The sequence below is a fragment of the Apium graveolens genome, chromosome 7, assembly GCF_009905375.1.
Source record: "Apium graveolens cultivar Ventura chromosome 7, ASM990537v1, whole genome shotgun sequence".
Classification (NCBI taxonomy): Eukaryota; Viridiplantae; Streptophyta; class Magnoliopsida; order Apiales; family Apiaceae; genus Apium; species Apium graveolens.
Genome location: NC_133653.1, coordinates 139,285,638 through 139,296,627, shown reverse-complemented (window position 1 = coordinate 139,296,627; position 10,990 = coordinate 139,285,638).

Below are 10,990 nucleotides of genomic sequence, written 5' to 3'. Positions count from 1 at the left end.
GTTATTTAATATCAAAAATTCAAAGAAAGAAGAAGCTTTACTCTGTAAAGTCTGACAGCCTATACTGACCCAAGTACAGAGATCGCAAAGGTGATATTGTTGAAATGAAGCCAAACACTGCTAAGATCATAACTACTTTTCAGGGTTATAAGGCTGTGGAATTAAATCTAGAGTCTAACAAAGCATATCTGATCAGACTTGATTAGGACATAAGGAAAGCTAAAATAAATGATCTCAGGGCAGCTATTTTTTAAACTGGTGAAGATACATCTGAATTGAAAAATGCTAAAAAGGAGGATGGTCAATGAACTTGAATATGCTGAGAGATGTCTTTTCAAGAACTATCTCAGAACAACTCCTGACATCATAGAGATCAGAAATTGAAGCCAAGTCGAAGATCTACAACTGCTTAAATTCTGAAGTGTATACAGACTGAAGCTGATATCAGATCTTAAGGATGGTAAAGCTGAAAGGACTGTAAGTTGTAGTTATCTAGTCAAATTCTCATGCATTTGTACTTAATATTTTTGACATCATCAAATATCTGTTAAACTTGTATATTATGCTAATTTATAAGTTGGGGGAGATTGTTAGATATATTTGTGATGTCATGTCTAATATGATTTGTGTTTAGTTTTCAGATCTTACTTAACAGGACAAATCAGTACTTAACTGGAAATCAGTACTTATACTGAAGTCAGGACTTAAGATATCAGAACTTAAGTTATCAGAACTTAAGTTATCAGGAGATATTTATCAGGAAATAATATCAGGACTTAAGGAGACTTTCAGATAAGGAAGGCGGCTGATTGAAAGGAAAGAAGATCAAGACAAATGCAAGAAGAGATATGCATGAAGAAAAAATTCTATGAAGAATAGAATACTTGGAAGAAAATATAACTGATTGATATATTTTAGGAAGCAGAATTATATTCAATATCAATTAAAATATTATCTTGTAACTCTGTAGTATATAAACACAGACATAGGGTTTACACTATATGTGTTATCAAAATCGAGATTATTATTCTTTGTAACCCTAGCAGCTCTCGTGATAATTTGTTCATCACTGAGAGAGGACAGTTCCATATTGTAACAGAGTTTATTGTGTTGAATAAAATCTGTGTTCTGTTACTTGTGTTCTTTAATTCGATTTGATTGTAGTAAACACTGTATTCAACCCCCTTCTACAGTGTGTGTGACCTAACATTTATAGATATTTTGCAAGATGTAATGCAGCCAGAAATTTAATTAATTTTTCAGTCTTGGATGAAATTTTGGCTAAGTCAAAATTTACATCTCGACGGATGATCATTATCCATCGAGTTTGATCATCCGTCGGTATACATATTGTTAATAAAATCAATTATTTTTCGGGAATATTTTATGTCTCGACGGATAACTGATTTATCCTCATCCGTCGAATTGTCTTATTTTTAGTCGTTGATTCTATGAACATTATCCATCGAGTATACTTACAGTTTGTAAGCATAACACGACGGATAATTGATGGAATTTTTATAGTTTATTCTTTAAACGGCTATTTTGGGCAATTCTTATTGGTCACTTTATTTTACTTTATTATTTTTAACAGTTATTTTTGAGATAGTATAAAAGCATAATTCATTTTCATTGCTTTTCTTTTATCATTCTCAAATCATCTGCTCTAACTTCTCTCTTTCTCAAAAGCACTTACTCTCTCTCTCTCTCTCTCTCTCTGCAAGTTTTTACTCTCTAACAATGGCACCAGTCATCAAGATAATGTCTCAAACTGGATTTATCTATGAGAAGAACAACTTAACTGCTCTTGTGAACAAGGGGATTCAACAGTCTGGCGACTACCACAAGATGATGGATTTTGTGAAAAATTGCAATCTCAACTTTGTCATGCTAGAATCACCCACCATATATAGTGAAGTTGTTGAAGAGATGTGGACGACTGCAATATACAACTCAGCTGATAAAACTATCACTTTCACTATTAAAGGTAAGGAATTTTATGTTAATAGTGACATTGTTAAAGCATGTTTCAAAATTCCTGATAATATTGTAACTTCACCACACACAGACACTGACATTGTTAATATGCTTAACTCCATGGGCTATGCACTTTCTACTTCTAAATTAAGTGAAATTAGGAGGTTGGGTCTTAGGAAGGAATGGAGTTACTTATGTGATGTAGTTACTAAGGTATTTTCTGGTAAAATCAGTAATATTGATTCAGTTAATATCTTTATGCTTAACATTCTTTACATGCTTGTAACTGATAAATTTTTCAACTTTAGTGATCTTGTTATAATTGAGTTGGGGTTTAAGTTAGGGGAGCTAAATAAGAGGGGTAAAAAATGTTTATTATGCTAGATTTTTAATGATGATTGCTAACCACCTCTCTGAGGATATTGTGCTTGAGAACCCAACCAACTAATTAGATTGTTGGGTTCAAGAAAGGAGAATCATTGCAGATTTGAACAGGGCAAACCATCACAAAGAGGTGCCACTCTTCTATTTTCCTATTATGGAGGCACCTCAGGTAAGTGAGGTAAGTTCATATGTCTCTACTCTTCCAGTCTCACATAATTCTTTACATTCCAGTGCAGCTATGACAACTATGTCATTGACCCAACAGTTGCCTACCCAAGCTGCCAAACCCAAAATTTCAAAAACCAAGACAAAGAAAGCCCCCTCTAGTATCTCTCAAAAGATGCCAGTTGTAAAATCCACCAAACCAAAAGAGGGGAGTGTGAAGGTGGGGAAGAAAGGTGAGGGACAAGGTGAACATCAAAAAAACTCTAAGGATAAGGTTGGAGAGGTGAGTGTTTCCCAGCCTAGCCACACTGCAGTTTCCCAATACACTGCAGTGCTTAATAAGGATATAAGCTCATTGCTAGTTGCATCCTCCCAAAAGGATTTGACTATTGAACAAAGCTCTCAACCAAGAGCACAGGCCAAAAGGGCAAGAGACACAAGCTCACCCCAAACCTATACTAGAAAGAAGAAACTAAAGACCCTTGGGGATACACAGGGTTCACACACTGTGCAAACTGGTGCTAAAGACACATTCACTATACCTTCTCAAAGTCAGTTTGATGTGGCTCCAACAAATGTAAAGTCATAGCCAAAATCTCTAACAATTGAAGCCCCTGAAACACCAAACTCTCCCACAAACTCCTTGGATGTTGACATGATAAACACATCACTTCCAAATTCTCCATCTTTAACTCTCTTGGAGAAGCCAAAAATCCAAGCAAGTGAGTATCATCTTTTAGATGATTTGTTGGCTCACTTGCCATTTCTTTCTGAGACTGTTGAGACATCTGTGCCAAAATTTTCATCAATCTGCACAGAGTCTACAATAGTCTCCACTCCAAACTCATTTATTTCTACTCTCTCGATGGATATTGTTCATCCGTCGAGTAGTGATTGTATCCTGACGGATAAGCTTAACAGCAGTTATTCGTCGGATAGTCAAACTGCTAACCCGACGGATATCCCTTATCCGTCGAGTGTCTCTGTACAGCTTCAAATTTCATCAATTATTACAAGTGCAAAAGACTTATGGTAGTGCAGTCACTCATAGGATTGAGGGAAGGGAGTGAAATGAGTGAGAGTCTGGGTTGCTCCCAGGAAAAAGGAGAGGAAAAGAGTGAACATATGCAATCCATTTCTTCAGGATTGGCAAAAGTGAGTGTGAGGAGTCCCACCTTAGATTGTGAAGGTGAGGGTGTGAGGATGGGGAGCCAAGGTGAGACCTTGATGCAACAAAAGAGAGATCAAGAGAGAAATGCAGGTACATGAGTGATAAGGATGGAAACCATTGCAAGTGAGTCAATGAGTGTCAATGATGCAGAAAGGGAAAGGTTATTTCAGCAAGAATATCAAGTTGTTATAGATTCTATTTCCCTGGATGCTGAGACATTTACTCACCCTGTGACAGCTTACCAAACTCTAGTTGTACAGGGCAATGAGGAGGCTGAAAGATTGTTGAATTCGGTGCATACAACACGATCTTTACAAAGAGCAAATGATGCAATCACTGCTATGCCTTCCAACATTGGCAGTGATTTGGAACTGGATGAGACTTCTTTTGGGGATGATGGTGATGATGATAAGGAAGATAGCATGGACATAGGGGGGAGATGCAGATATTCCTGCCTGGATGCTCACAAAAGAATGCTCCTACACACATCTCCAATCAACACTTTTTAAGATGATTCATGATACCCAAGCAGCCATTTAGGCATCTTCCAATGCTAGCACAAAGCAACTACTCAAAGCACATCTTGAAGCACTCCAGCTGCATAAGATTCAAGCCCTCCAACACAGTCAGAGTGTGGATGCCATCAAGCATGAAATTTTTGAAGTCAAGTAGGATGTTATAGAAAGGATGGATGCTAGACTCCCTGCAACTACCATGACTGAAATTTCTCACAAACTAAGGAAGGAAACTGATCTAAATAGGAAAGTTGAAGCCATGGACTCAAGACTATCTGATGTAGAGAAGTCAATGTCCAAGATACTAAACAATCAAGAAGCTCAGACTGCATTACTCCAACAATTGGTGGCAGCTCAACTCCCTCCCACACAACTTGATGATAACAAAAAGGGGGAGAAAGGATCAAGTGAGGGGGAGAAACAGCTTAACATTCAAGTCAGTAAAGTAATTGTGCCTATAATTGCTTTCACCAAGCCACCAACAACAAACAGTATTGATCTAATAAATGAAGCAGCAGCCACATTGAGAGCAGCTGAGAAGAAGCAGTTGAGTCCAATCAACTAGAAGAAAATTGATGAGGATATATAAAAGAGATTTGGGTTAGTAAAGAAGCCAGAAAAATCAGCCATTCATCATTCTCAAGTCAGACAAATATCTGTGAATGAAATGAGCATGAAGAATCTGGAAAAAGGACGACCATCCTGCATCAAATCTCTAAAGGCTAAGCTAATTTTGAAGCCAAGGGTGAACTATCCAAAATCTTCATTAAAGAACCCCTTGGACACAGTGTATGAGACACCAAAGCCTGATGAAAAGAAGCTGTTGGCTAGGTTCATAGCATTATAAAAAGATCCAGCTGATTCGGCATTGAAAAGAAAAATTGCTAAAGTTTTCAGAAATGGTAAAGAAATTTGTGTGGTGGCTGGACACCCTCAATTTACTGAAGCAAAGAGAGAAGAAAAGGCAAGATTGAAGCAAGAAAAGAAGCAAGCTGCTCTAGATGCTAAAAAGGTCAAACAAAAGAAGGAGCAAGCTGCTATCTTGGCCAAGCTATAAGTTGTGAAACCTACACAACAAGTTTCTGCACAACCATCTGAAACAGTTGAATCTCAAGATCAAGTAATGCAACATGAACCTCCACAGACAAAGAAGCCAAGGTACAAGCAAAGAATAAAGAGAAAGTTGGATTTCAGTGATGAGGAGATGGAAGGGTACTTTCCCAAAGAGTCTACATCTGCAACAACTCAAACATCCATGCCCTTTGTGGCACATGGAGAATTCAAGATAGATCCATCCAAGAACTTTCATGGTGAACCTATCATTCCAAAGGATGAGCCAATAGACTGGGATAGTCTACCAATACCTGAACTCAATCTACTTCAATTCATGAAGCCAAAGAAGACAAAGACCAGAGCAGTCAATAAAGTGAAGCCCTCAACTCTCAGATCCAAGTCCCTAACCAAAGCTCAAACCAAAGTCAACAAAGGAGACATCATGTACATCTGTGACATCAAGGAATTCTCAGATTTAAACCTCTATCTAGATGAACTGGAAGAAGTTAGAGGAATTGATGCTTACAGGAATCTACCTGAAAGGTTAGTATTCAAGTACAAGGGAGGAAGAGAGATATAGTGGCCACTTCACAGGATCCTTCAAAAAAGCCAATATGTGCTGATAAAGGTTTATTCATCATTCAAAAAGAACTTTGGATTCAATGTGACAGCTAGAAGACTTGTTCTAAAGAGGATTGAAGAACTGAGGAGTATTAGAGCCAAAGATGCACTCCCAAAGACTCTAACTATTTCTTACACAGGGAGTAGAGTGCATCTAAGGCTCTACTGGCCGATGGAATTCATGGATGATAAAGGAGTTAGAAGATTCTTTAGATTAGAAGACCAATTGAGCATCTCTAGCAATGAGACTCTTTTGGAAATGCAAGAAATGTTAAATCTCTCAGAATCTGATAAACTGAAATTCCACAGACTGCTCCAAAATCATATAGAAGAAAACAATAGAAAGCTTGGAAAGAGATCCAGATCTTCAAGGAAATAGATTAATCTGCTCAGGCTAGAGGAACATCTTGAAAATGACTGTGAGCAAATCTTTGTACACTTTGTTAATTGAAGCACTTTATAGTTTTATCTACTTCCATTCAAATTTGTTTTTTAGGGTGTTTTGTTATCATCAAGTTTCTCTTAATTTATGGCTACAATTCTAGTAGACATAAATTGGGGGAGATTGTTGTGTATATGTTGTGAACTTGATGATTTCATTAACAAAACACCTTGGTAGATTTAACTTAGAGAAAAATGTAGCACTCGACAGATAAGCAAATATTGTCCCGACGGATGACTCAATATAGTCCCGACGGATAAGGATTTGACATCCATCGAGTGAGTAGCTTATGTAACAATAAGTCTGTAGCACATTTCTGCTTCCACCTTTGTTTAGATTCTGTAGTAGCATATAAGTCATGTTGACTTTAATTAGATATGCAGAATATGTTGATTAATTGTACATAGATGATGTCTTGTAATTCTGCATAAATGAAATGAAGTCAAGTGCCAAATAGCTACCCGACGGATAATCAACAATGCTACTCGACGGATGATCAACAAGCCAACCCGACGGATGATCATGTACCCGACGGATAATCAATTCAAATATCTGTTGACAGTGACAACACAGTCACATACGTCGAGTATATGCAAAAGGAATGTGGAAGCCTATTCAAGTGGGTTTTAGAGAACAAAGAAGCATTGTCATTTCCATGCTATTATGAAGATATTCAAAGATGCTGGAATAGAGTAATGAAGTAGCATAGTATTAGACTTGATAGGTTTTATTTTATTATCTTGTCTTATTACTGTGTAATCTTAGTGATATATAAACCAAGAGTAGTAATTAGAACAACAAGAAGACTAAGCAATACATTTTCTCAGAAAAACAATTATAAGCTGTATCCTTAGCATTTCTCTGTAAGTTTAGTTGTTCTTATTGTTGTAAGCAGCTGTGAGCTATTCAAGATTCACAGGGTTCTCTTGATATGTATATATATATATATATATCTGCTGGATACATTCAAATCCATCAGAAAGTTTTAAAGACTTGTGTTTTTATTACTTTGTGTTTTGATTTAACTAACTCTTATTCCGCACTTAGCAAATCAAACACCTATATATATTATTAAGATAGAACATTTTGTAATTCAGAAAAAGTTTCAAAAATTTCATTCAACCCCCCTTCTATAATTCTTGTTGCTTTGTTAGGGACTAACACCACTCACATGCCTTAAACCCTATAAAGACCCAGCAAAACAAGAGGTAAAAGGTTCATAATTTTCATACACTTTAGTAAGCTCTACCTTCTCTCTAACTTTCTCTCTCTAGAATTTGGTCGGAATACTTACTCTTACGCCGGAGATGTCCCCGAAAATCCAATCTCCATTGAGCATTCCTTTTCAGGTATTTTGGAACCCGAATTCGGCCCAGTTCTAAAGGAGAAAAGGCCCCTGAAGATCTAGAGACTTATCAATTAAAATAACCATACACAAGTCTTATACTAGAAACCAACTCATGCCTACACCAACATCGCCACACACGGTTACATATTCTAAAATACAAATCTCATATATAAACCGTAGATATGCCTATATTTGCTAACTACACGCTGTCACAATGAATTTAACAACATTATATTGACACTTTAACACGAGAAGTCTAAAGTTGGCACTAGGCTTGTCAACGGATCGGATAGCCGATTTGATTTGAAAGCTAATAAAGCATATATGGATCACTAAAAATAGATGGTATGTATATTATATATATATATATATATATTATAATATATTTAACAAATGTACTATATATAATATTTAAGATGATGCTTGAATTTTTTAGCAAAACATTAATCGCAATATGTTTCTAAGTTCTTAGAATCATAATGTTTTATCACGTAAGTCAAAATGTATAAGTAAAATTATTTTTTTAATATAAATGGATCAGAACCACGGTCCATCCGTGGTCTTAACGATCTGGATATGAATTATGTTCTAAAAAAATTGGCTATATACGATCCAATCTGAATATGAATCCGATAGAATTAGATGGATCAGGATATGGAGCATGTCTGATCGGATCAATATTCGATTTATTGGCATTCCTTGTTGGAACTAGACATTTTTAATTTCACATGTAACAAGTTTCGATCACCCTGAATCACGAACACAAATTATAATAAAAATCAACATATTTAACTCAAAAATTGGATAAAACAAAAAAAAAGATATCACTAAAATCGTCAAATCCTAGAAAAAGGGAATATAAACTGCTTCTGCTCTTGTATAGTTTAATTGAATTAAATTATCATCAACTATACTCTGTATTTCTTAACAAAACATGTGTAAGGTGAAATTTTAAAATTTTGTAAATAAATTTTACAAAGGCCTACCGTGCCGGGATTTGACCGGGCCTTAAAAATCCTGGGCTTTGACCGGGCCGGACTTTTCGGGCTTAGATTTTGACCGGGCCAGGCCGGGTTTCCGAAATTTTCAGAGCCTGTTTGGGTCCTCGAGACGGCCTAACCGGGCTTTTTTTGGTCCGGATCGGATCGGGCTCGGTTTTTTTCTAATTTAAACTGGATCGAGTTTTATTAGAGATTCTAAAGACTACATATGTTAATGTTAGTAACTAGATCATCGTAAAATTGTATTAGTTTGCATGAAATATTTTATAAATATATTACTTCATTGAAAATATTTAAATTCGGCAAAACATAAATATATTTATAGAATAATATGTTTTATCAATGTTATCGAAATATATATATATTGTACTTAGGCTTGTCAACGGGTCGGATTTGGATCGGATTTGACTAAATCCATATCCATTTAAATTTGTTGGATCGGATTCGGATCGGATCGCTTTCGGTTTGTTAATAACATAATCCATATCCAAATCCATTAGGATCTCGGATTATTGGATCGGACTCCGGATCCATTTAAGTTTTCTGAGATGAATAATATTAATTTAACACGGTTCAATAATTAAAAAAAATTAAGCACAAAAAGCTATTTTATAGTTAGAGATATTGTGAAAAAATGAAAACATGTGTAAAGAGTTCAGTTCAAAATAATTATGAAATAAATAAATAAAAATAATATAATATAATTGGATAAATATCTGAAAGTAAATATATATATGTCAATTTCAAAAATTAAAATAAAAAAATTGTGAATAAAATATTATGTATAAAAATAATTTCCGAAACACATGATACTTATTAGAATATGATGACACCTGGTGTGTACAAGAAATTTTAATATGATGAGATAACAGTTAAATTAATTATAAAATTAATATAATTCAAATTGATTCATATAAAATTAATTATATTGATTTATTATAGTTAATGTATATATGTACAAGATTAATATAATTAATATTGATACATATAAAATTAATTATATTTATTTATTATAGTATATATATATTAATATAGTATATATATATATATTAATAATATATATATATATTAATATAGTATATATATATTAATCATATTTATTTATTATATTATATGTATATAATTATATAAGTTTAGTATTTCGGATCGGGTCTTTATCAGATCAGATTAATGAAAATCTATATTCGCTTCTTAATGGATCGGATCTTTATCGGATCGGATCTTTATCGAATCAGTTTTATTTTTATACAATCCATATCCATTTATTAAGGCTCGGGCCGGACCGGATCGAATCGGACCTCCGCACAATTGACAAGTCTAATTGTACTTACTATATCTTCTTTCATTATTTCGCTAATAAAGTATATAAATAATATTATTAATCACGAATATATAAATATATGTGTTTAAAGTAAATGTGAATTCAAAAATATATAAGAAAATCTATACTCTTTATTAATAAGTGAAATAATGTATAATTTGGTGCTAAAAGTACCAAAGTACCAAATTTTGGTACTTATCTCACATAAGTTGACTTCTATTCTCTATGAACTTTGATTTTTAACACAAATCGACTTCTATTCTTTATAAATTTTATTTTCAAGTAAAATAATGCAAAATAGAATTATAGTGGAAAATTTCATAACTATTTCGATTCTTTTTAACCACATAACTATTTTTTGCAAGTAACAATTTAATATTTAATATTAATATATTAATTTTAATTCGTGTTTCACACGAATTATAAATATTTTTACAAATATTAATTCGATAGTTTTAGTCTCGGGCCCGTGTTTCGCACAGGTTATCAACTATCTATACTAATAAGCGTCTCAAATCTTGGTACTCACTAAAAAATTATACAACTATTTTTAAAATTTTATGTAATAAAATCTCAACTGATAAAAATTAACTTCTACTCTCTGTAAATTTTATTTCCCTTTAATTTTTATTTGTTGCTGAACATCCAAGCGTCAGTTTAATTTAAAATAATCATATTAGTAAGTTAACATGTCACATTTATATAAGTAATTAGATGATTGCATAACTAGAACTATATCGTGAAATTTTAGATTTACACTTAACTTCTATATTTTAACTACGTATTTTAACAATATTTTATATATTATATTTAGATCTGTATTTTACACGGATTATGAGTTTCAGTTTTATGTAAATAATAATGTGATACTATTATTTTTAATTTTGGGTCTGTGCTTCGCACGGGTTACCGACTAGTATATTATAACAATCAGATTTTAACCGGGTTTTTTTGGGTTTTTAATCCGACCGAGTTAGGACGAAGCCCGGGTT